This window comes from Mus caroli, unplaced genomic scaffold (genome assembly GCF_978045245.1).
Source record: "Mus caroli unplaced genomic scaffold, Mus_caroli_1 scaffold_8, whole genome shotgun sequence".
Classification (NCBI taxonomy): domain Eukaryota; kingdom Metazoa; phylum Chordata; class Mammalia; order Rodentia; family Muridae; genus Mus; species Mus caroli.
Genome location: NW_028227263.1, coordinates 142,449,707 through 142,475,301, shown reverse-complemented (window position 1 = coordinate 142,475,301; position 25,595 = coordinate 142,449,707). Strand labels below are relative to the sequence as shown.

General features: G+C 43.7%; 1 pseudogene; it reads right to left on the bottom strand.

The window, feature by feature from the left end:
- Positions 1 to 1,109: 1,109 nt before the first annotated feature.
- Positions 1,110 to 17,214, bottom strand: LOC147003756 (platelet glycoprotein VI-like; annotated as a pseudogene).
- Between the last annotated feature and the right edge of the window lie 8,381 nt (positions 17,215 to 25,595).

Here is a 25,595-nt window from a genome sequence, read left to right as displayed (position 1 = left end):
TAACCCTCTGTTAGGCAGAGGGAGACAGGAGGATGTCTGTGGCTTCTTGTCCAGCCAGTCTAGATAAATCAGTAGTTCCAGATTCAGTGAGAGACCCTGCCTCAGAAAACAGGATGGAGGGATGGAGGGGGGGAGAGGGAGAGGGAGAGGGAGGGGGAGGGGAGGAGGAGGGGGAGGGAGAGGGAGAAGAGAGAGAAGAGAAGAGAAGAGAAGAGAAGAGGAGAGGAGAGGAGAGGAGAGGAGAGGAGAGGAGAGGAGAGGAGAGGAGAGGAGAGGAGAGGAGAGGAGAGGAGAGGAGAGGAGAGGAGAGGAGAGGAGAGGAGAGGAGAAGAGAAGAGAAGAGAAGAGAAGAGAAGAGAAGAGAAGAGAAGAGAAGAGAAGAGAAGAGAAGAGAAGAGAAGAGAAGAGAAGAGAAGAGAAGAGAAGAGAAGGCTTAATGGTTAAGAGCACTTGCTGCCTTGTTACTCTTCCAGAGGACCTGGGTTCAGTTCCCAGTACCTATGTTCAGTTCCCAGCATTTGTTATCAGGTGGCTCACAACTTCTTGTAACTCCAACTCCAGGGGATTTGATGACCTCTTCTGACTGCAGTGGGCACCTGCACATATGTCACACACACACACAAATAAATCTTTTAAAACATGGTAACAAGTAATAAAAGAAAGACACATGATACTAGCCTCCACATGCACACACACACACACACACACACACACACACACACACACACACACTGGACAAAGCATCAAACCAACAATTTATCAAAAGTATTACAATTAATTGTATATCAGATACACGTAGTATATAGTGCATAAAGATACCTAATTTGTATACTACATACATAGTGCCATGGATACCCAGGATAGCACACCGAATACATTCTAAAGAAAGTATAAAATAAAGCCTTATGGATCACACTAACATAACTATGAACTCAGAAACAGATGCATGGTACCTAGGCTCTGGTTTATGCTCTAGGCAGTAGGCCTTATCTGTAGGGAAAAAAGGACTGTAGTTTCAGTGCAGTTATTGTAAAACGGTGAAGTATCTGTTGAGCATCTGTGCTGAGTTCTGTCCTCTGTATCATATAAGGAACAAAGAGATGGAGCTGTCACCCCATTCCAGGATAGCTTTCAAAGAGCAGGCAGGACAGGCTCCACCAAAAACTGAAGAGCAGCTTGTCCACTTTGACCAATGGTTCATGGTGGCCCTGGGTGCTGTAGGGCCTGAGGGTGAAGAAGATTAGACCTGAATTTGGTGGAGAATTATTAACTCTTTTGTTTTAAGTGAACATGTGCATGTGCCACACATGGGTGCCACATTATTGGTGTGGAGATCAGGGAATAATTTGTGGGCATTGGTTCTCTCTTTCTATGCATGGATCCTTGGGGATCAAACTCAGATGATCAGATCCAGCAACAAGTGCTTTTACCCACTAAGCCATACCAACTACTCAAAAAATTTAATTTTATATAGGGTCTCCACAAACATTGGTTCTCCTCTGGGGGGGGGGGGGTCCCTACTCCATTTCCCATCCTCCATTTGAGATATTTGAAAGCTACAGTAGGTAGAAGGTACTTTAAAAACAGGCTTTTTAGCTGCTCGGTGGTGGTACATGCCTTCAATCCCAGCACTCAAGGGACAGAGGAAGGTAAGACTCCGAGAGTTCCAGGCCAGTCTGGTATACAAAATGAGTTCCAGGACAGCCAGGGCAACACAGAGAAACCCTGTAAGTGGAGAATCATAGATATGTGCATGTTGGAGTGGGGTGCTGCAGAAGCCAAAAGAGAACATTAGATCCCCAGGGGCTAGAGTTCCAGGTGCTTGTGAGCAACCTTTTGTGTTTTCTTTTTTAAATTAATTTATTTTTATTTTCTGTGTATTGGTGTTTTGCCTGCTTGTGAGTGTGTCAGGTCTTGCTTGGAGTTACAGACAGTTGTGAGCTGTCATGTGGATGTTGGGAATTGAACCTAGGCCCTCTGGAAGAGCAATCAGTGCTCTTAACTCCTGGACCATCTCTCCAGACCCATGGGCAATTTTTTATTTCACAATTTGAGGCCTCTGTTGACATTTGATGGGAAAGGACATTTACTGCTTAGTAATCTAGATATGTTAAATATATCTATGCCTAAAACAAATAGGATAACACAACATGGTAAAATAATCTACTCTACATAAAATGATATGTGTGCTCATGTGGAAAACCATGAGAGTCTCCACGGTAAAGCCAAATGTTTAGATAACTCCCTGTAATGATCAAAAGTACAGTGCAGTGACAGTAATGAATAATGGAAGTTTTCTATAAAGCTAAATCTTCATAAGAAGGTTCATTAGCTGCTTTGTGGTGATCATTTAATTATTAGTGTAGCTATTTAATACACAATTAATTACTTAATTTTTTCTGTGTTGATTAATATATATTTAACAAAACTTAATTATATCATAGCAGAATGTGTTATTTCTTTTTTACTGTTTTTGTTTTGTTTTGTTTTGTTTTGACGAGGTCCTACAATATACCTTTAAATGGTCTGGAACTCAGTCTGTAGACCAGGCTAACCCGGAACTCACAGAAACTCAGCTGCCTCTGCCTCCTGAGCGCTTGGATTAAGGATGTGCAACACCATACTAGATAATTTTTTATTTCTCAATTATAGCTCTGTTAATTTGGTGGTCAGAAACTCCCCCTAATGACCCAACAGTCAGTGGCATAGGGAAAGTCTGTTGTTTTACCTGGGTCTGTTAAGTGACGCCCTCTAACTGCACCAGGCTTCAGCCAGGAAAACTGCAATAAACAACACAAACATAGCAGATATTCCCAGACGGATGAGATTGCTCTTGGTATAACATTCTGAGAGAAGATAACCCACGCTCTTTGTAAGGAGCATCTTTCCTCACCAAAAGGACCAACCAGATCTGACTTTCTTCCATCCACTTGGACATTGGCCAGTGGGCAGCTGTCCATTCTTTGCAGTTTTAATCCTTGAACTTAAAATGTAGGGTTTTATGAGAGTTGAAATGAGTAGAGTTTTTTTTTTTTTAACCTATTTTCTGTATATACATCCTGTCTATTCTTCTTTGTTTTTTGTTGCCATGATAAAAACATTTTGACCAAAAGCAGCCTGGAGGAGGAAAGGGTTTATCTCATCATGTAAGTTACAATCCACCATCAAGGGAGTCAGGGCAGTAACTAAAGGTAGAAACCATGGAGAAGGGCTGGAGAGATAGCCTAGTGGTTCAGAGCATTGGCTGCTGTTCTGAAGAACCTGGGTTTAATTCCCAGCACCCACATGTAACTCCCAACCATCCATAAATCCAGGAGCTTCAGCAGCCTCTTCTCACCTCCTTGGGTACCTAGCACAAATGTGGTACACACATATATACATATACAAATAAAATACTCATACACATAAAATAAGTCTTTAAATGAAAAAAAGAAACTCTAAATTATGGTTTGCTTTCTTGCTCACTCTGCCTTCTGCTTAGCTGTTTTTTTTTTTTAATGTAGTTCCAGACCACCTGCATGAGGAGTAGTGTCATCCAAAGTGAGATGAGCCTTCCTACATTGATTAATAATTAGGACAACCCCTCACAGACATGGCCACAAACCAATCTGACCTAGGAAATACCTCAATTGAGGCCTCTTATTTCTGATGACTGTAAGCTGAGTCAAACTGACAGTCAAGGCTAACTAATACTGCTCATCTTGGCTAGGGTTTCTAATATTGTATAAGACACCATGACCAAGGCAACTCATAAAAGAAAGTATTTAATTTGTAGCTCACAGCATGGGAGGTTAGAGTTCATAACCGTCAGAGTGGGGAGCATGACAACAAGGTGGCTGAGCAGTAGCTGAGAGCTCACATCCTGACCCAAAGGCACCAGGCAGAGAGAGCTGACTGGGAATGGCTTGGGATTTTGAAACCTCAAAGTCCATCTTCCATGACCTACCTTCTCCAACAAAGCCACACCACCTGATCCTTCCCAAGCCCTTCCATGAACTGGAGACCATGCATTTCAATGCATGAGTCTGTGGGGGCCATTCTCATTCGAACAACCAGACCGCCTTAGCTCATCTCCTTTATTTATGTTATTACTTTATTTTATTATTCTCCTTTATTTATTTTACCTCATAGCTATACCTTCCCTGATTTCCTTTCCCCTCATCTCCTTTGATGCTTTAAGAATTAGTTTTATGAGCAAAACGTAAACCAAAACATATTCACAGAACACCAAAGTCCATGGCAGATCAGCCACACTGAGCATAGCCGAACTTCACCTGGCATCTGAGCCCCTGGAACATTGTGAATCTCTGCTTCACTCAAGAAGAGCCATTGCAATATGGTAATAGAACAAAAGAGACACAAAGAACAGTGGAACACAACAGATAACCAGATATACTCATACAGCTGCAGCCCCCTCTCCCCACTTTTTGACAAAGATGCCAAAAGTTCACACTGAAGAAAAGATACCGTCTTCAATGCTGGGAAACCTGGACTCCCATGTGCAGAATGAGACCGGATCCCTATATCTCACCCTGCACAAAATCAACTCCAGATAAATCAAAGACCTGAATGTAAGAACTGAAACTGGAAATATTAGGGGAAAACAATTAAATACATAGGCCTGAGGGAAAATATTTAAATATATAGGCCTTGGCAAAGATCTGATCTCAGTTCCCAGCCCCTATATCAGGTAACTCAAAACCGCCTGCAACTCCAGCTCCAAGGAAGCCAATGCCCCATCCTGCCCTCATTCATGTGCTATATCTACACACAGACATACGCATAATTTTCAAAAACAAAATAGATCTTTTGTAAAAGAGAGAAAAAAGCTGGGCAGTGATGGCACATGCCTTTAATCTCACCACTTGGGAAGCAGAGGCAGGTGGATGTCTAAGTTCAAGGCCAGCCTGGTCTACAAAGTGAGTTCCAGGACAGCCAGGGCTACACAGAGAAACCCTGTCTCAAAAAAGAGAGAGAGAGAAAGAGAGAGAGAGAGAGAGAACAAGTGATAATGCAATAAAATTATGGAATAAACTATAATAATAAAAATAATAAATTATATTATATATAAAACATTTAAATTATACCATATAGTATTTATTATATATTATATATAACCATATAGTATATTACATAAATATATAATTATATATTTATATATAATATGATTATACATATTATATATACATATTTATATTTGTGTTATAATATAATTATGTATAATATATGCATATATTTTATATATTTGTACTACATATAATTTATATCATGTATAATAAATTATATGTTATTTATATTATAATCTATATAATTTATAATATGTAATATATAACATATAATGTATATTGACAATATATAACATAATATGTAACATATAATATATATTGTATGACATGTAACTGCTATACAATTATATAATGCATACTATATAATTATATTGTAATAATAATGTAATAACAAATTGTTAGGAAACAAATCCTCTTGCCATGATAAAATCCTTACTTGTCACTGAGATTGCAAGATGGTTGCTGGGATGAGAGGCTCTGAAAGGGGGTTCTATCTGAAGGTACACACATCTGTACCTTCCCTTATCATTAACTGTCACATTCTGAAGGGTGAAATCTACCGTATCACTTTCTGAGTTCTGAAATTGTATGGGTGATGAAGTTCCCTCCTTTAGCAGAGTGAACATTTTATAGTCTGTCAAATTGTATGGCCCCTGACACTGTAGGTTCACCTTCCCTCCTGTGGTTATCAGGCCCGAGTGATGGACTCGGAGGGAAGGCTTATACAAGTATCCTGTAAGAGAAACAAAGTCCAAGGGCAAGGGGTGAAGCCTGGAGTCCTATAGTCCATTCATTCTTCTTGACCTGCAAGGGTCCTGCTGATGCATAATCGTTCCTACAGTCTATCCTGACTCTCAACAGACATTAATTAAATTTGTTTTTAGACATTTTGCACATGTACACATTACATACTGACCATTTTCACCACCCCCAACACCTTCCCCATCCCCATAAATCTCTCTTGTATTCATTTCCACTCATTTTGTTTGAGGACCCACCGAGACTAATCAGAGTCATTTGTGTGACTATTGGTTTGGAGCTCTATGCTGGAAACTGGTGGGCTCAGCAGAGGGTTCTCTCTCTCTCTCTCTCTCTCTCTCTCTCTCTTCTCTCTCTCTCTCTCTCTCTCTCTCTCTCTCTGTCTCTCTCTCTGTCTCTCTCTCCCCCCCCCCGAGTCTACCCATAGTCAGTAGTTTAGTCATAAAGAGTATGACCCTGTAAGCTCTCTCCTTCTCTTGACTTTATTGTTGATAAAATCATTCTTGTGTGCGACCAGCGCAGAATAGAAATTTATTATTTTTTTACTCCTACATCTGTCAGGAAAAGTGGGGCATTTGATTTTGTCCTTATAAACTCATGTCCTCCCCAACTCCCCAATTCTTCAGATGACACCTCTTTTAAAATTACAATTTTATTTTACTTAGTGGGAAGGTGACATACCAGAGCATGAATGCAAAAGTCTCAGGACAATTTGTGGGTATCTCTCTTTCTACCGTGTGGGTCACAACTTGGGTTGTCAGATATGGCAGCCAAAGCTTCTTTCTACCAGCCAAGCCTTCTCACCAACCCTAAATGACACTCCTTTTCCCTACCTCCATTCCCTTGGTTCCACACTCACCCTTTTCTGAAAATGACTGTCTGTCATTCTGAGGCAGTCTCTCCTCACCTGTGACCAATAGTAAGAGACTGTCACAGGAAAGTGAGATTCTATAAGGGGATTCCTTTGGATAGCATTCACAGGTATAGTATCCAGCATCCTCCAGCTGTAGGTTAGTCAGACGAAACTCAGCTGTCCGCTGTGTCAGATGATGTGGAAGCCTGGAATCCAAAATAACATCTCCCTTTCTGAGAACAAGCTGTATGCCCAGGATGGGACTCTTGCACTGCAGGGTCAGGTTGCTATTCTCTGATGCTACTGAGTTGGGCCAAGCACTGAACCTGGGTTTGAGAAGCAAATCTGGAGGGAAACAAAAATCAGTCTGGATCTGCCACACCCACCTGCTGCCACACCCACCTGCTGCCACACCCACCTGCTCCCAGGAAGCCCAGGGGGAAACAGAATAATCGGGATGAAAGCTCAGAGTGGGTGTGTTGAGTCAGTTACTGTTGTTCTCCGTGTCTGTTTGATCAACATTTGGATCTACAAAACAGTCATGAATGAGGTACAGGTGCCTGCTGAGAGGCATCTCGTTACCATCCTTGGTTCTGAGGAGCACCCCAGAGGTTCTGGCTGAGCTCAGACCCTGAGTTCATAGGTTCAGGGTTTGTATGCTCCCACAGCTAGCTTAGCACCTCCTTTGTTGCCTAAGACTCCTCTGCCACCTCTCTGCTTCCACTTCTAATACTTAAGTGCTACTCATGTCTCCAAAATTCCACAAATCTTTCCAATGTCACATTCATTCTATCCCTAAATTTTACTTCTTCTCACCACTTCTGTTAGAGCAGGGTGTGTATTCCAACCTGCACTCCAGGAATAGACAGAAGCTATGCAGGACACTAGGGAATTCCCATGGATTTGGGTGTTAAGACTGGCTTCTTCCAGATGGCAGAAATGCCTTTCATATGCAGGGGGTCCTCTGAAAGTCTCTTAGAACAGGTAACCCTTATAGTAATGGCTTCAAGTAATATAACTTTAGGACATCTATTTCCCAGCTATGGATGAGTGAGTGGGTGATACCCGAAATAAGAAGACTCAGACATCAATTAATCACCTCTATCCCCAAATGAAAAAGAGGAAGAACACTAGAAACCATTCAGCTCCCCCAGAAACTGGAGCAGGGCTGTCCCTGACTGATGCCCACCTGTGGATCCTAGTCCCCTAACTGGGTTGCCTTGTCTGACCTCAGTAGAAAATGATGTGCCTAGCCTTGTGTCCAGGGGTCCTCCACCTTCTCAGAGGAGAGGAGGAGGGGGATAAGAGGAGTGTGAGGACCAAGAGGAGGGGGCACTGCAAATGAGATATAAATTGAAGGAAGGAAGGAAGGAAGGAAGGAAGGAAGGAAGGAAGGAAGGAAGGGAGGGAGGGAGGGAGGGAGGGAGGGAGGGAGGGAGGGAGGGAGGGGAGGGGAGGGGAGGGGAGGGGAGGGGAGGGGAGGGGAGGGGAGGGGAGGGGAGGGGAGGGGAGGGGAGGAGAGGAGAGGAGAGGAGAGGAGAGGAGAGGAGAGGAGAGGAGAGGAGAGGAGAGGAGAGGAGAGGAGAGGAGAGGAGAGGAGAGGAGAGGAGAGGAGAGGAGAGGAGAGGAGAGGAGAGGAGAGGAGAGGAGAGGAGAGGAGAGGAGAGGAGAGGAGAGGAGAGGAGAGGAGAGGAAGAAGAAATCTTAAAGATGAGCTGGAGAGTCAGCTCAGGAGTTAAGAGTATCAGCTGCTCTTCCAGAGGACCCAGGTATACCTACATGGTGGCCAACAACCACCTGTAACTCCAGTTTTAGAGACAGGGGATGTGACCTCCCTTTCTGGCATCTACAGGCACTGGGCATGCAATTGGTTTACAGACATCTGAGCAGGCAAGACAGCCATACCCATAAAGTAAAAGGAAAGTAGAAATCATTAAAGAAAGTATGTGAAACTTGGATCAGAAAGGCTTCTTTTTGCAGTGGGCAGCAGTGGATCGGAGGGCTGAGAGTGAGAGAGGGAATGTTCAGGCTAACAGGGACATCTATATGATGACCACCACCTCCTCCACTGCTGCCGCTGCTGCCACCACCACCACCATCACCACCACCATCACCAACAACACCATGTCTACCACCACCACCACCACAACCAAAGCTCAGAGAACATCACAGAAGAAGCAAAAGCAGAAAGAATGTAAGAGCTAAAGAACGGGAAGGATGTTCTCTTCTGAGCATACATAACACGGCTTACTCAGGAACTTACTTACAGCAGCTAGGGTTACCTGGACTGGACCTGCACAAGATCAAGCCAGCCTAAATCTTGGCATAGATGGATAGAAGCTCTTCAGATCTCATCCTTTACTGACCAGCTACTGGAGGCTGACAGTTGTGAGGAGTAGAGGGAACCACTCTTTTTGGAGGACATGACCACTTGCAGGTTTCCCATGTTGCAATGGATGGCACAATATCTGTGCACATAGAGGCAGCACTAATTGGATTTAGTGGGTTATAACAAAAACAAAAACAAAAAGAAAATTAAAACAAAACAAAACAGGGGCTAGAGAAATGTCTCAGTGGTTCAGAGCTTATACTGCTCTTTCAGAAGACCTGAGTTCAGTTCCCAGAACCCAAGTTAGATATCTTAGAACCACCTGTAATTACAGCTCCATGTGATCTGATACCCCTTCTGGTTTTCATGGCCACACACATACACACATACAAACACATACAAATGTACATACACACAATGAAAATACTTAAAGACATGGGAGAAGAGAATGGGGCTGGGTATAATGACACATTTCATTATACATATGGATGAAATTTAAAGCATAAAAGCAATTTGAAAAAATAAGAAGATGGCCGGGCGTGGTGGCGCACGCCTTTAATCCCAGCACTTGGGAGGCAGAGGCAGGCGGATTTCTGAGTTCGAGGCCAGCCTGGGCTACAGAGTGAGTTCCAGGACAGCCACGACTACACAGAGAAACCCTGTCTCGAAAAAAACAAAACAAAACAAAAAAAAAAGACTTCTGAAACCCCCACAGAAATAGAAAGTTAAATGTGAGAGAGGAGAAGTCTATCTGACTGGCTTCTCTACAGAAGAGGAAAAGCCGAAGACTCATTCACAATATAAGCCTTGGTTAAAGCAAAACATCGTTTGCCCTAGTCACAGAGCTAACTACACATTTCACAAACATGGCCAGTAGGGCATGTAGAAGGGCAAGCGATCCCATGTGACAAGTCAACACTGGGAATGAAATTCATTTTTCTCTCTGTGACATCCAAGCTCTAAAATCAGGAATACAGGAGGGTCACAGGAGAGGTTGAAGAGAATTGTGGGTGCATATGACATGTTATTTAACATCACACAGACCACTAGGCGACCACATGCTGACAGGTGACCAGGCACATGCTAACACACATAGGCAGGCAGAGGCACACACATAGACAAGCACACAAAGACCACACAGAGGTAAACATGCAGGCCTACAGGCACATGTGCACGCACACACACACACACATACCAAGTTTGCCAAGGTGAAGGCTCTCGTCTCTGACCTCAAGGTCATATTTATACAGAACCACAGAACTGTCATAAGTAGTGTATAGCAGATTATGTCGCTTGTTTACTTTTGGGTCTTCTGGACATTCAGTGTCAACATTTTTTTGTTTTTGTTGTTGACTCATGCCCTCTGGATGTCCAGTTAGCCATCTTGGTCCATGCCAGATGTCCATGTTGTCTAAGTATAAACTGTCCCAAAAGCCCTCTGTTCCCTGCTCCTTCTCCGTACCTTACAGGATCATACCCAGGCATGTTTTGAGAGGGAGCTTACTGTTAAAGATTCAGATACTCTAGAGAGGCAGAAAACAGAATAATTACAATCTGGGAAACCTGCACCCTGCTATAGTTTCTGTGCGGAAGACAGCTGTAGTGAGGGGGAGTCCAAGTGTAGACATATTGAAAAGTTGAGGCAGCAGGAAGCTTAAACTTTGAAGGATACAGGATACCCTGTGGTGAGGAGCAAGCCCCAACACCTCAGGATAAATGGAAAGAATAATAGCGCGCGCGCACACACACACACACACACACACACACACACACACACACACACCAGATCAGCAGAGAGATGGAGCATCAGAATCTGTAGAACAGGAGAAGCAGTCAAGATACAAACAAACATAGATTATCTATTCAATGGGATGGGAGTAAAATATTTTTTAAATCTAGGGAAGAAAATGAATATCCAAACACCAGATTGTAAATGTACATACAAGAAAAGAGCCTGTGGGGTTGGTGAGATGGCTCGGTGGGTAAGAGTACTAACTGCTCTTCCGAAGGTCCTGAGTTCAAATCCCAGCAACCACATGGTGGCTCACAACCATCCGTAATGAGATCTGACTCCCTCTTCTGGAGTGTCTGAAGACAGCTACAATACAGTGTACTTATATATAATAAAAATAAATAAATCTTTAAAAAATGAAAGAAACAAACCAAGCTACAATTAAAAAAAAAAAAAAGAGCCTGTCCATGATGAATCATAATTAAAGTACTAAGACAACAGAGCATAGAAATAATATTAAAATTTGAAAAGGAAAAATTATGAAGTCACAAAAGTTAACACCAGTCTCTCAGCATAAAAAGCCACAGAAGGATGGGATCGTATTTCAGTCCCTGAAAGTGACAGCTTCTAATCAAGGTTACTATATACAGATTATAATCAGCAACTAAAAAAGAATTGATCATGGTCACCTTAGCAAAACAGCAAATCCCAAACATGAATGAGGTAGAAAGAAGAAACACGACTCATGTCAATTAGGGAAACAACCGGCGTAATTATAGAAACTGGGGAATCTCTCTCAGGAACCCAGGGAGATCTGGAGAGAGGCCAGCATTTTGGGAGCAGGAACTGTTCTTGCAAAGGATCAGAGTTCAGTTCGCAGCACTCACAATGGGAGGTTCACAGCTACCTGGGCCTCCAGAGCCAGGACATTCCCCTCCATCTTCTGGCCTCTGAATAAGCTGCACTCACCCACACACAAACACATCGTTTAAAAAAAAAAAAAGTCAGCCAGGCAGTGGTGCTTTATGCCTTTAATCCCAGCTCAGGAGGCTGAAGCAGGCACATCTCTGCGTTCAAGGCCAGCCTAGTAGTCTATAGAGCAAGTTCTAGGACAGCGGGGGCTATTGCACTAAAAAACACTGTCTCCAAAAAAAGAAAAAAGAAAAAAAAGAGAGAGAAGAGAGGAGAAGAGAGAAGAAAAGAGAAAAAAAAAAAAAAGCTTAAAAGCTCTTGGGAATGCCTTTAATCCCAGGCAGAGGCAGTTGGGTCTCTGTGAGTTCTAGCTAAATAACATTTAATTATGATTTTCTTTTCTTAATATTTATTTTATATTAGTTATGAGAGAGAGAGAGAGAGAGAGAGAGAGAGAGAGAGAGGGCCTGTGCATGTCTGTACGTCTGTATGTGGATTGTGCCTGAGTGCAGGTACCCTCAAAGGCCAGAATTGAGTGTCAGATTCCATGAAGAGCTGGAGTTACAGGTGGTTGCAGGCTGCCTGGGTTGAGTCCCAAGAACTGAACTCTGTTCTCTGCAAGGACAGTAAGTGTGCCTAACTGCAGCCCTTAAACAACTTCTTTTATCTCTACAGTAACAATAAAATATTGATTTTTTTATTTTCATTTTTTTAAAGTTATGCATTCCAATTGCTTCACCTCGTCTCAGTCCTCCCACACACACACAAAGTCCCTCCCCCCACCCCCATCCCCTTCTCCTCTGAGAGGCTGAAGCCCCCCTCCCCCATATCCCCTCATCCTTGTGCATCAAGTCTTCTCAGGGTTAGATGCATCCTCTCCCACTGAGGCCGGACAAAGCAGCCCTGTTGAGGAACTGATTCCACAGACAGGCTTTAGGGACAGCACCCCCTGCTCCAGTTGTTGGGGGACCCACATGGAGACTCAGCTGCACATCTGCTATATATGTGCCTGGAGGAGAATATTTAAAACTTATCTGACACCAAGATTTCAATGTGATCACTGGGATGTGAGGCCCAGAAAGATGCTCCTTTCTCATGATAGACACAACTGTAATTTCCTGTGCCACACAGTATCATATTATGTAGTAAGAAGTCAGCTCTGCTGCTTTCTGAACCTGTTCAGAGTTGCCTTCCTTCAATAGCATGAACACTTTGTACTCAGTCACATCATCTGGCTTCTGACAGTGCAGGGTGACATTGGTGAGCTTGGAGGGAAGGCTTAGGTAAACGTCCTGAGGGAGAAGAATCAAGGCCTGGGTTATACTGCCACCCTTTTCTCATGATGTCTGATCTGTCCTACTATGTATCTGGCCTCAATGTGTATCTCTGGCTATTCTGGAATTCACTATGAAGACCGAGATGGCCTGGAGCTCACGCAGAGATTCATCTGTCGCTGCCTCCTGAGTGCTGGGATCATATGTGTGAGCCACAGCATCTAGCTAAAAATGGAGACTTTTTCCCCCTTCCTTTAAGTCTCAGATAAAACTAAGGTATTAAGGTTGAGATGATTGCTCAGTAGTTAGAGTATTTGCTGTGGAAAAAGAGTTTCCCGAAAACAAAGAAACAACCCAAGGAGATCAACTATTTGGGGGGGTTGTAGAAGGAAAGCAGCAGATGCCCCTAACCCAGACACTAGGTTGTTGCAAAAAGATACAATAAGCTCTGCAGTCTCAAAAGCAGCCTAAGGAAGCTGCTAACCTCCTATGTGTACATGCACATTGAGTCTGGACATTGATATGGTCAGAATCCTCCTCAATTGCTCTTCTACCTTATTCAACAAGGCAGAATCTCACAATCACATCACAGCTCTTGGACATGGTTGCTCTCACCAGCTGGCTTACCTGAAAGTACCCCTGCCTCTGCCTTCTAAAGCTGGACTTTAGGTGGATTACCACACCCACTCACCAATTTCATGGCTGCCCTATGGATTCTGTCTCCCCCCTTCACTACCACTAGCGATTAAAACCTCAGCTGAAAGCATGGAATCTATGTTTTTTTGAATTCTGGTCATTGAGTGACTGGGTCCTGTGCCCTCCCTGATCATGGCATGGTCAGAACTAGTGTGCACTTTATTTAATTTATTATTTGAGGCCATGTAAATTCTCATCTTTTATTTCTTCCTACAAACTTAATTATTTCTTATCCTAATACTATCCAGGCATGAGGACTCGATTTTGGATCCCCTTAAGCTACTTAATTTCTAGACTTACCTGTAACTCCAACTTCAGAAGAAGGATTCCCCCAAAGCTAACTGGCTAACAACAGTACCCACACCCAGGAGGTATGGTTTGCTTGTGAGATCCCATCTTCGTGGACAATTAATCACTTTCAAACTCTGCATGCATGCACACATACCCGCCCCCCAGCCATAGGTGTCCATACACATGCAGACATGCATACACACACATGCACAACACACACATACAAAAATAAAAGCAATAACTAAAAGTATTCATTTCTGTCACTATTGCCTCCTGACCTCCCCAACTGCTCTGAAGACGACCACTCTTTTCTCCCTCCCTTTCTCCCTTTGAGAGATTGACAAGTGTCGTTCTAAGGAAGCCCCTCCTCACCTGTGACCAACACTGAACTTTTCATCAGGGTTCTCACTCTCATAGCATTCACAGCATCACTCTGCTCTAACTCCGTGAGATAGAACTCAAATGCATACTTCCATCCCGTAACAAGATTGAAATCAGATGACCAGCCTGACAAACCAACTTGTCTTGAGATACAAATTAATACCTTCTTTTTTAATAACACACTTTGCACCTTGTATCTTAGCTATACATAGCAGAGTCACACTGCCTCTGGTGGGAACCACAGAGCGGGGCCAGATATTCAAGGTGAGTTTGTCAAAGGACCCTGGAAGAAAGTAAATCTTAGAGTTGTATACGACATATCGTCCTGCTCCCTGGGAACCATTTAAATGAAGGGATGTAAAAAAATAATAGACGCCTCACGGTGTATGATGCTGTAAGTCCTCTCTCTCTCTCTCTCTCTCTCTCTCTCTCTCTTTCTCTCTCTCTCTCTCTTTCTTTTGTAAGTCCACTCTCTCTTATCATCTATCTTGCAAGTCAGTTCTATACTTGCATTTCAGGCATGCAGTGCCTGTGGTGGCCAGAAGAGGGGCGTCACATGGCTCCTAAACTCTAAAATCAAGATGTCTAGGCTGGGTGTTCTTTTCCAGACTCTCAGGGACAAGCTCTTTCGTATTACTTAGAAGATTCTAAAGATTCTACAGAAGAATTCTTCCATCTGCTAACTTACAGCAGGGCTAGAGAGACGGCTCACTTAGTAAAGGCACCTGCAGTCAGTCTGATGATCTGACTTGGAACACACATTGTGGAAGGAGAGAGCCTATTCCTGAAAGTTGTCCTCTGACCTTCACAGGTGTGTTGTAATATGCGTGTGTGTGTGTGTGTGTGTGTGTGTGTGTGTGTGCACGCGCACATAAATCTGGCAATCACAGTTATATCCTTGGAACCCAGATACATACACACACACACACACACAGATTTATATATGAATATATTTATACAGCCTTGTGGTGATGGGTGATAGTTCACAGCTTTAGACTCAGCACTTAGGAGGCAGCAGTAGGTGGAGTTCTGAGTTTGAGGTGTCTAAAGAGCAAGTTCCAGGACAGGCAGGGCTTCACCAAGAAACCCTATCTTGAAAATCCAATATTATATAATTATACATATAGTATTTATAGAAAAACATATTAATTATTAGACATATATGACATATATACAACACACATATATAATATACATTATTATGTATTGAAAAAGTGTAGGGCTGGTGAGATGGCTCAGTGGGTAAGAGCACCCGAATGCTCTTCTGAAGGTCCAGAATTCAAATCCCAGCAACCACATGGTGGCTCACAACCATACGCAGCAAGATCTGGTGCCCTCTTCTGGAGTGTCTGAAGACAGCTACAGTGTACTTACATATAATAAATAAATAAATCTTTAAAAAAAAAAAAAAGAAAAAGTGTAACATAAAAAAAAAAAAAAAAAAATTCTAGGCCTTTAGACCCAGGCTTGAGAATGTGACCTTTGTGACTCAATGCTCCAAGGCATGCTAATCATAAAACAGATAGGGACATTCCTCCACCCACCTGCTTCCTGGGTTCAAAGAGTGTTCATTCAAAGAAAGTCACCCTGACCCACCCTGACCTTTCATGGAACTCGCTATGCAAATGTGCTGTTGTTAGGGGCTCTTAGTAACAGTCTTGAGAAATAACCTGCACAATTACCAGGTATTCCTTGTGACTCGTATGACTTAGCACTTCCTCTCGACTCTTAACTGGTATTTTTTGGTGTTTTCCAATAAGGCCCTCCCCACCCCCTTGAGTTGTGGTTTCTTCCTTTAAATACCACCTTACCCAGCTACTCGGGGTGCCAGGTCCTCTACCGCTGCGTGGTGTATGACTGTGGGCCCGAGAGCTCCTGAAATAAAAGTCCTCTTGCAATTTGCATCAAGACCATTTCTCCTGAGTGGTTTGGGGGGAAGTCCTCACGTTGTGGGTCTTTCAGTACAATATATATGGTTAATACTGTCAACTTGAAAGGACCTAATTGAAAAGCCTTTGATCACGCTTCTGAGGGATTACCTAGATTAGATTAGCCTCTAAGAATGCCCATGAGGGGGTGCTTGTGAGATGGCTCAGTGGTTAAGAGCACTGACTGCTCTTCCAAAGGTCCTGAGTTCAAATATCAGCAACCACATGGTGGCTCACAACCTTCCGTAACAAAAATCTGATGCCGCCGGGCGTGGTGGCGCACGCCTTTAATCCCAGCACTTGGGAGGCAGAGGCAGGCGGATTTCTGAGTTCGAGGCCAGCTTGGTCTACAAAGTGAGTGCCAGGACAGCCAGGGCTACACAGAGAAACCCTGTCTCGAAAAACAAAAACAAAAACAAAAAATCTGATGCCCTCTTCTGGAGTGTCTGAAGACAGCTACAGTGTACACACATATAATAAATAAATCTTAAAAAAAAAAAAAAAAAAAAGAATGCTCATGAGGGACTGCCTAGATTGGGCTAGTCGAGGTGGGAAAACCCACCTTAACTGTGGGCAGTATCATCCCATTGTCTGGGGTCCTGAGCACCAGCATTTACCATGTTGGCTATATATGTAATGTCTTCCTTGGCCATGAGGAGGACCCATGTGTACACACAGACACACACACAAATACAAAAGAGTCTCATTCATTTGGCAGAAAGCCATTGAGAAGCTCAGAACCTATTGATTTGGACAAAAGAGGAAAATGTGTGTAAAGCATCCAACAGTTGCTCATGTTTACAAAGTGAAACATAGTTACTTATCCTTGTGGACTCACTGGCTACCTCAGTGTCTTTACCAATTCCATCGCCTCTCCAACCCACCCACCCACCCCAAACGGCCCTACTCCTCCTCAGACTTACCAAGACAGAACAAGATCAAGAACTGGGAATTAATGATGCCCCTTGTTAACATACTTTCCCCAGAATGCATCTTCAACTTGCCATTCCTGTTACAGTTTAATTCCGGGACCTGCCAGTAAGGGCTGTCCTTCAGTTCTTAATCTTCAGAGCTAGCCCACAACTTCTGTTTCATGGTGATAATCAGGAGCTGATCTCTCAGCAAAGTACCGTGCCACTTCCTACCGACTGGGATTATGCTGCTCTCCAACCACACAGAAATAACTCAGACCACCTACTTCTAAGCGTATTCATGCATTTCTACCAAGCTTCTGAGGAAATGTGAATCATATACTAATTGGTGTTGTCCCCAGTCCTTTTGTTGTTTGGTTTGTTTCAATATTAATTTTATTAAATGATAGTTCCATACATGTAAACAATTTATCTTGAGCATCTCCAAACTTCCACTTCTCTTAGACACTTCCTTTTTTGTTATTGTTGGGGTTTTTGTAGACAGGGTTTCTCTGTATAGTCCTGGCTGTCCTAGAAATCACTCTGTAGACCAGGTTGGCCTCGAACTCACAAATCTACCTGCCTCTGCCTCCCAAGTGCTGGGATTAAAGGCGTGTGCCACCACCGCCCGGCTCAATTGGTTGGCTCTATCTCCAGAGAAGTCCCAGAATGGTTGCTAGGGGGCTGGAAATTGTTGCTGACTCTGCCCTTGCCTCAGGCCAGGTGGTGGGGCAGCCTCTGATGATGAGGCAGTTTCTGATTGGCTGCCTGAGGCCTAGGGTTTTTCCAGTAACTGACTTGTCTGGATTTGTCTAGTTCTGGGAAACAAATATTTAGGTCTAGTCTCCTGACCTACCAGATTGAAGACTGCCATGGAGTCTGAGTGATCCCATGGGTAGTGCCACCCACTGAGCTGGTGGTCCTGGGTTCTATAAGAAAGCAGGCTGAGAAAGTGGTGAGGAGCAAGCCAGTAAGCTTCTCCTGCCTCCATTTCTGCCTGGTTTCAGTACTGCCCTGGCACCCCTCAGTGAACTATGGCTCTAGAAGCGTAAACCATATAAACCCTTTCCTCCTGGGGTGCTTTTGCTTGTGGTATTGCATTACAACGGTAGTAACCCTAAGACACCCACCGAGTCCAGTTGGTGCTAATTGTTGGAAGGTTGAGTAATCCTGCAGGCTTGATTTTGTCTAATAGCCACAGCTGCAATGAGTTCACGGCAATGTAACATCCTGAAGGTTGTAGCTTGCCCATCTGTGCTCAGAATCTTGTGTTCTATCTCTCCTATCTGGTGTTCCTCGAGCCTTGGTTGGGGCGGGAATGATATAAATGTCCCATTTAGGGTGCTCAATAGTCATTAATTCTCAGCATCTTTACATTAATCGCTGACTACTGTGGAGAAGTTTCCCTGGCACTATTGAGGATAGCACTATTAAATATGAACATCAAAAAGGCAGTTTAATAATATGCCCATGGGATCCCTTTCTTACTTCAGCCTAGATTTGTTTGTTCGTTTTTCTTTTCTTTTTCTTTTTCTTTTTTTTTTTTTTTTTTTTTTTTTTTTTGGTTTTTCGAGACAGGGTTTCTCTGTATAGTCCTGGCTGTCCTGGAACTCACTTTTGTAGACCAGGCTGGCCTCGAACTCAAGAAATCCTCCCGCCTCTGCCTCCCGAGTGCTGGGACTAAAAGTGTGCGCCACCACACCCGGCTTCCTTTGTTTTTCAAGACAGATTTTCTCTGTGTAGTCCTGGCTATCCTGAAACTGGCTCTGTATAGCCCAGGCTAGCCTGGAACTCAGAGATCTGTCTGTCCTCCTGAGCACTGAGGTTAAAGGCCTGTTCCACCAGCAGCCAGTTTATAATAAATTTATTAACCCTCTCTCAACCTAGAAGAATACTGGAGCTTTTCTTTAAAAGTATATTGGTCAAGAGAAAATTCTAGGTTCTTCTCTGGGAGAAAGGAGACGAATGATTCACAGTGAGAAGAGGGGGACTGTAACTGACTTTATTCCAGACAGTACAAGCCGGTCTCCCTTCCAACCCCAGCTTCAGAAATGCAGCAACAGTGCCACCTCCCTGCAGGAGACAACAGGAACCTCAAAGGAAGAGATTCAGACTGTTATCAACCTTTGCTCCTATCCCCTGGAGGAACCAGCTGCCACCTTACACAATCCCCATCCAAGTTCCTGTAATGTGTGACACAAATTTTATGAATTTTTTTTTAACTGCGAATTGACAACCAGAGGATATCTTGATAATGGTCAGAAGTCTCTACTACGAAAGTGAGAAGCGGGTGCTGGAGAGATGGCTCAGTGGTTAAGAGCACTGGCTGCTGTTGCAGAGGACCCAGATTCAGTCAACAGCCCCTGCTAACAGCTGCAGAGGAGCCAGATTCAGTCAACAGCCCTTGCTGCTAACAGCCTCTGTAACTCAGGTTCCGGGAATCAGAGGCTCTTTTCTGACCTTGGGCACAAGGCACACATGTGATGAACAGAAAGTGGGGACTGCAGTCATGAACTCACAGCAGCTATGGTTACCTACCCAAGACCAAGCCAGTCAAATCTCAAGAATGTATAGGGGAGGAGTTGAGGTCCTGCCTCTAACCATGGAACTATTTATTAGCAGTTTATAGTCTCTGGGAAAAGGAGAATTGTTCTTTTTTATATTTTGTAAGATTTGTTTAGCCAGGCCTTGGTGGCAACGTGCCTTTTATCCCAACACTCAGGAGGCAAAGGCAGGTGGATATCTGTCAGTTCGAGGCTGGCCTGGTCTACAGAGTATGTTCCAGGATAGCTAGGACTACAGAGAAACCGTGTCTCAAAAAACAAAAAACAAAAACAAAGCAGAAAAACAGAACGAAATAGCATTATTTTATTCTTGTGTATGAGTGTTTTACCTTCATGTAGTTCATATGTGTGGCTGGTGCTCTGGGAGATCAGAGGAGGGCTTTGGATCCCCTGTAACTGGAGTTGCAGATGATTGTGGGAGCAGAACCCTGGTCCTCTGCAAGAGCAACAAGTGCTTCACCACTGAGCCGTCTCTCCAGCCCTAGAAAATCGTTCTTTTAGGGGGTATGGAGACTGGTAGATTGCTCATGCTTGCAGAAATTTTTTATCTCCATCTGGGGTTTCTATTCCACCTTTGACCATTTAGTTCCTGGATAAAAGACACACACCACCTTATATTTACAATAAGCCTTAATCGGCACTAGATCTGGGCAGTTATCTACTTTCTATGCTATTAAAATCTAATTCCTATCGAAACCCTGAATTATTACTTACTATGGTTCATCTGGGTTGCTCTTAACTCCAATTTGCCAGCCTCAGGGCCATGTTTTCTAGACCCATGGTGTTTTTCCCTTTCTCCTCACCTTCTCTCCCTCATGGTTCTTCTCAGGCCCCTAGGCCCAGAAACCATACCCCCTGCCTATGTCTCTTCTGCCTAGCTATTAGCTGTTTGCATTTTATTCACCAATCAGAAATAAGTTGGGGGCAAAGTCACATAGCGTCACTTGGGTCTATGTGCGGATTCTCTCGTCTCTGGGGCAACCAGGTCTTGAGGAACCAGTATTAGGATTAGTATGCAAGCAGCATCAGGCCAAGCCAGTAAAATGCTTCAGTGAATGACCACATACCCATGGGCATAAGGGCAGCACTAATTTGATATAGTGGGTATGGTGGTTTGAATATGTATGGTCTTATCTTAGTCGGTGTTCTGTTGCTAGGAAGAAACGACACCGCTCCCAGTGCAACTCTTATAAAAGAAAAAATCTAACTGGGGCCTTGATTTCCATTTTAAAGCTTAGTCCATTGTCATCATGGCAGGAAGCATGTCAGCAGGCATGGCAGACATGATGCTGGAAAAGTAGCTGAAATCTACACAGTGATCTGTAAGCAGCAGGTCGGGAAAGAAAGACAGGGCCTGGCTTGGGCCTTTTGAAACTTCAAGGCCCATCTCCAATGACACACTTTTTCCCACAAAGCCTTACCTACCTCAACAAGGCCACATCTCCTAATCCTGATGACTAGGCATTCAAATCCATGAGTCTATGGGCGCCATTTTTACTCAAACCATCACAGGTCACAGGCCCCATATATTTGAATGCACAGCCACCAGAGTGGAACCTTTTGCAAGAATTGGAAGGATTAGGAGGTGAGGCTTTGTTGAAAGAGCTACGTCCCTGGGGTTGGGTACTGAGGTTTCAAAAGCCCACTCTCTCCCTCCCTCCCTCCCTAGCTCCCCCCAGATCAGGGTATAGATCTCAACTACTTCCTCAACAACATATCTTCCAAGCCTGTAGCCATGCTTCCTGCCAAGCTGATAATGAGTTAACGCTCTAAAACTGTAACCAAGCTCCTAATTAAATCAATCTGTTTGTTTGTTTTTTGGGTTTTTCAGACAGCGTTTCTCTGTGTACTCCTGGCTGGAACTCTGTAGACCACGCTGGCTCAAACTCAAGAGATCTTCCAGCCTCTGCCTCACCAGTGTTGGGATTAAAGGCTGTAGCCACCATGGCCACCTGGCTGGCTGAATGTTTCTGTTATGATAGTTGCCTTGGTTACAGTGTCTCTTTGCAGCTGTAGAACAGTAACTAGATAATAAACTATTGAGAGAGAGAGATAGAGAGAGTGAAGTGTGTGAGAGAGAGCAAGCATAAATTTGGGAGGAAGATATGTTGGAATGATCTGGGGAAAGCTGGTGACGATGTTACCATATTTCATTGTCTACATGTATGAAATGCTCAAAGAATAATTTTTAATACATAGAAACTATTTGTATGTGAGTGTCTGTGTGGGTTAATGGCACATGTGTGGATACTTGGGGAGGACAGAAAAGAGCATTGGAGTCCCTGGCACTGGAGTGACAGGCAGTTGTGAGTCGCCTGTCATAGTGTTGGGAACTGAACTCCAGTCTACTGGAGCAGAACTCACTTCTGAGTCATCTCTCCAGCTCCTGAAAACTTAGCATCAGACACAGACAATGCTTTGTTCCAGATGTTAACTCCTCCAAACTCATACATAGAAACCCAACTTAGATAAGGCTTAGGAGTTGGGGGTGTCTGCAGGACATGAAGATGGGGTCTCTTGGGTTTCAGACCCTGGACAAAGGGCTGACTTGCGTATTTAACATACCAATGCTGGGGCTGACAAGATGGCTCAGCAGGTAACAAAACTGAGTTCTCTTCTGAAGGTCCTGAGTTCAAATCCCAGTAACCACACGGTGGTTCACAACCACCCATAATGAGACCTGACGGCCTTTTCCAGTGTGTCTGAAGACAGCTACAGTGTACTTATGTATAATAATAAATAAATCTTGGGGCCAATGGCTCACAACCATCTGTATCCCTACAGTGTATTTATATACATAATATATAAATCTTTAAAAAAAAAAAGCATACCAAAGCTGACCTGGCCTCCAGGTTCTCCCAGCATCCCTCAGTCCCTACCTGGCATAACCCACCCTCTACCCTGAACTTTCCAGCCCAGGGGCTTGTTGGTATTCCAACTCCATTCCCACAGTTACCTGGCAACAGCCAGGTAGGCCTGGCCCACTATAAACAGAATTGCTTGCCCCCTCCTTTTGTCTCTCTTATTATCACTAGGTTGGTCTTTCTCTCTCTTAGAGACATTTTCCTATATAAACCAACCATTTTGCATTTTGGTCTCTCTCCCTTTCTCTCTCCTCTTCCTCTCTTGTCACGTACACACACTTTTTCTCTTTCTCTTTTCCCCTCCCCTTTGTCTCCTTTCCCATGGGAACTTCCCTGGTCTCATTCCTTGGGACCACCTGCCTGTATATACTTTAATCTAGCTTCAATTGGCATGTTTCACTGGCAGAGAAATAACATCATTCTCCAGTGAACAGAATTTGTATCAAAAAAAAAAAAAAAAAAAGGAGAGAGAGAGAGAGAGAGAGAGAGAGAGAGAGAGATGGTTCAGAGTTAAGAGCACAGACTACACTTCCAGAGGTCCTGAGTTTAATTCCCAGCAACCACAAGGTGACTCACAACCATCATCAATGGGATCCGATGCCCTCTTCTGGTGGGTCTGAAGACAGCTACAGTACATAAAATAAATGTACTCATGTACATAAAATAAATCTTTTAAAAAAAGAGAGAGAGAAAGAGATAACTCAGAGATTATTAATTGAGGTTCCAATTGATAATTAATTGAGGTTCGATTCCTAGCCTCCACATACACACCCACACACACACAAAATAAAAGTCACCTCTTTTCTTGGCTTTTTGGAACAGGGTCTCCGTATGTCAACTTAGCTGTCCTGGAACGCCTATGCAGACCAGGCAGGTTTGAAACTCAGAAGTCTGCCTCCCAAATGTTGGGATTAAAGGAGATCACCACCATACCTGACTAATATATTTTTTAAGAGTCTTGATAAGTTGTTTTTCTACCAGTGAAATGAACCAATTCAAGCCAGATTAAAACATATATAAATGCAGATTTATAGGGTGAGTTCACTGGCCCCAAGGAAGAAGGCCAGGAAAATTGTCGTGGGAAGGTAGAGAGAGAGATGGAAGAGAGAAAGTTCACATGAAGAGGGAAGGAAAGTAGGACAGAGAGAGCCCCAACTAGCTTACAAATAAATGAGACTCAGACTATGGTTATTTTATTTGGCTTTGGCAATTACTGGTGGTCACCCTTAATTTGCTCTTCTAACTGCAGACCTGGCTACCCTCCCAGCAGTGTACCCCAGTTACTTGCTATTTCTCCTGGCCAGGAGCTCATGGTTCCTCTCCCCTCATGGCGGCTTCCTCCTCATTCCCCCAGTCTCTCCTCCAACAAGGTCACTCCCAACATACCTCTAATCTCTCCAGTCATTGGTTGTAGCCAATTTTATTTAACCAATCAATTTAAATCAAGGAACAAGATTTGCGCAACAAAAGACTGTAAAAGTGAGAAGTCACTTGCAGGCCTATTAGCATTGCAATACATAGCAATAAACCAAACTTCCACATGTCTGGATTATATAGGAAAAGGGGTGGGGGGAGCAGCCCACCCTTGTGCTGGAAAGTTCTGGGTAGAGGGTGGGGTATGCCAGGTAGGGACTGAGGGATGCTGGGAGAACCTGAAGGCCAGGTTGGCTTTGGTATGTAAAGTTATGCACCTCAGCCCCTTGTCCTGAGTCTGAAACAGAACAAGTCTTAAGTATTCTCTCACCACTTCTGCCAGGCCAAGACAGCACAAGAAGGGGTCATCTATGAAGCAGGAAGCTGTCCTCAGATATCAAACCTGTCAATGACTCCGTCTCAGACTTGCAACATCTCCAGAATCATGAAAAATAAGCTTCTCTATCTTATATGACATCTAGTTCAAGATATTTCGTTATTACAGCATTATCTAAGACAATAATGCCTACTTTCGCTCCGTCCATTGGACACAGAATGGAAGTGATAACCAACTGAGCAAGGAAAAAAAAGTCTATCCGAATTATATAGGAGGAAATAAAACTCTCCTTGTTTGCAACAGCTGCTGACTTTTAAAAATTTAGCTATCCGAGTAAATAGCTGTATCTACTCCCTTGCCCAACAGTCAATATAAAACACGTTATCACATTTATTTATTTACTTATTGGGGAGGAGCTGAGGACTCACCCCAATTTATGGACCTACTGCAGGGATTGCATGCATGCAGAGATTCTTGCAGGCAAAACACCCATACACGTCAAAACCACCAACAATGTAACAGGAAGGAAGGAGAGATGAAGAACAGCTTGGGCAGGATCCGAGTCTGCAGATGGCTGCCTTCCTGCCTGCATCTGAAGTGCATGCAGCCCCACGGCTCGGCTCGCACCTGCATGTCGATGCTTGAGGCTCTTTGGTGAATTCCCCTCTACCCATCTGTGAGCTTGCTAGGAAATTAATGGCCCTGAAAATAGCCACCAGCAACATCTGCCAAGGGTTGATGAAGAAATACCTCCTCTCCTTCTTGCTGTGAGAGAAAAAAATCATGAGGGAAAAACCCCTGGGGTGTGTGTGGGGGGGAGGGAGAGTGGGAGAAAGGGAGAGAGGGATCGAGAGGGAGATCTGTCCACCTCCCAGTGCTTCCACAGCAATAAGGAGACTCGAGCAGCTGTCAGAGGTTGATTCTGGTTAGAATGTACCTAGCAACTTCACTCATATACCTGTATTCTCCCCAAAATCTTGAACTTAGATCTTTTTCTTGAGGTGGTATTGTGAGGCCTTTGGGATGTGTGTGTGTGTCCCATTTAGGGTTTAAGAATAAAGACACAGGTCTGGAGAGATGGCTCAGCGGTTAAGAGCACTGACTGTGGGCTGGTGAGATGGCTCAGTGGGTAAGAGCACCCGACTGCTCTTCTGAAGGTCCAGAGTTCAAATCCCAGCAACCACATGGTGGCTCACAACCATCTGTAACGAGATCTGGCGCTCTCTTCTGGAGTGTCTGAAGACAGCTGCAGTATACTTACATATAATAAATAAATAAATCTAAA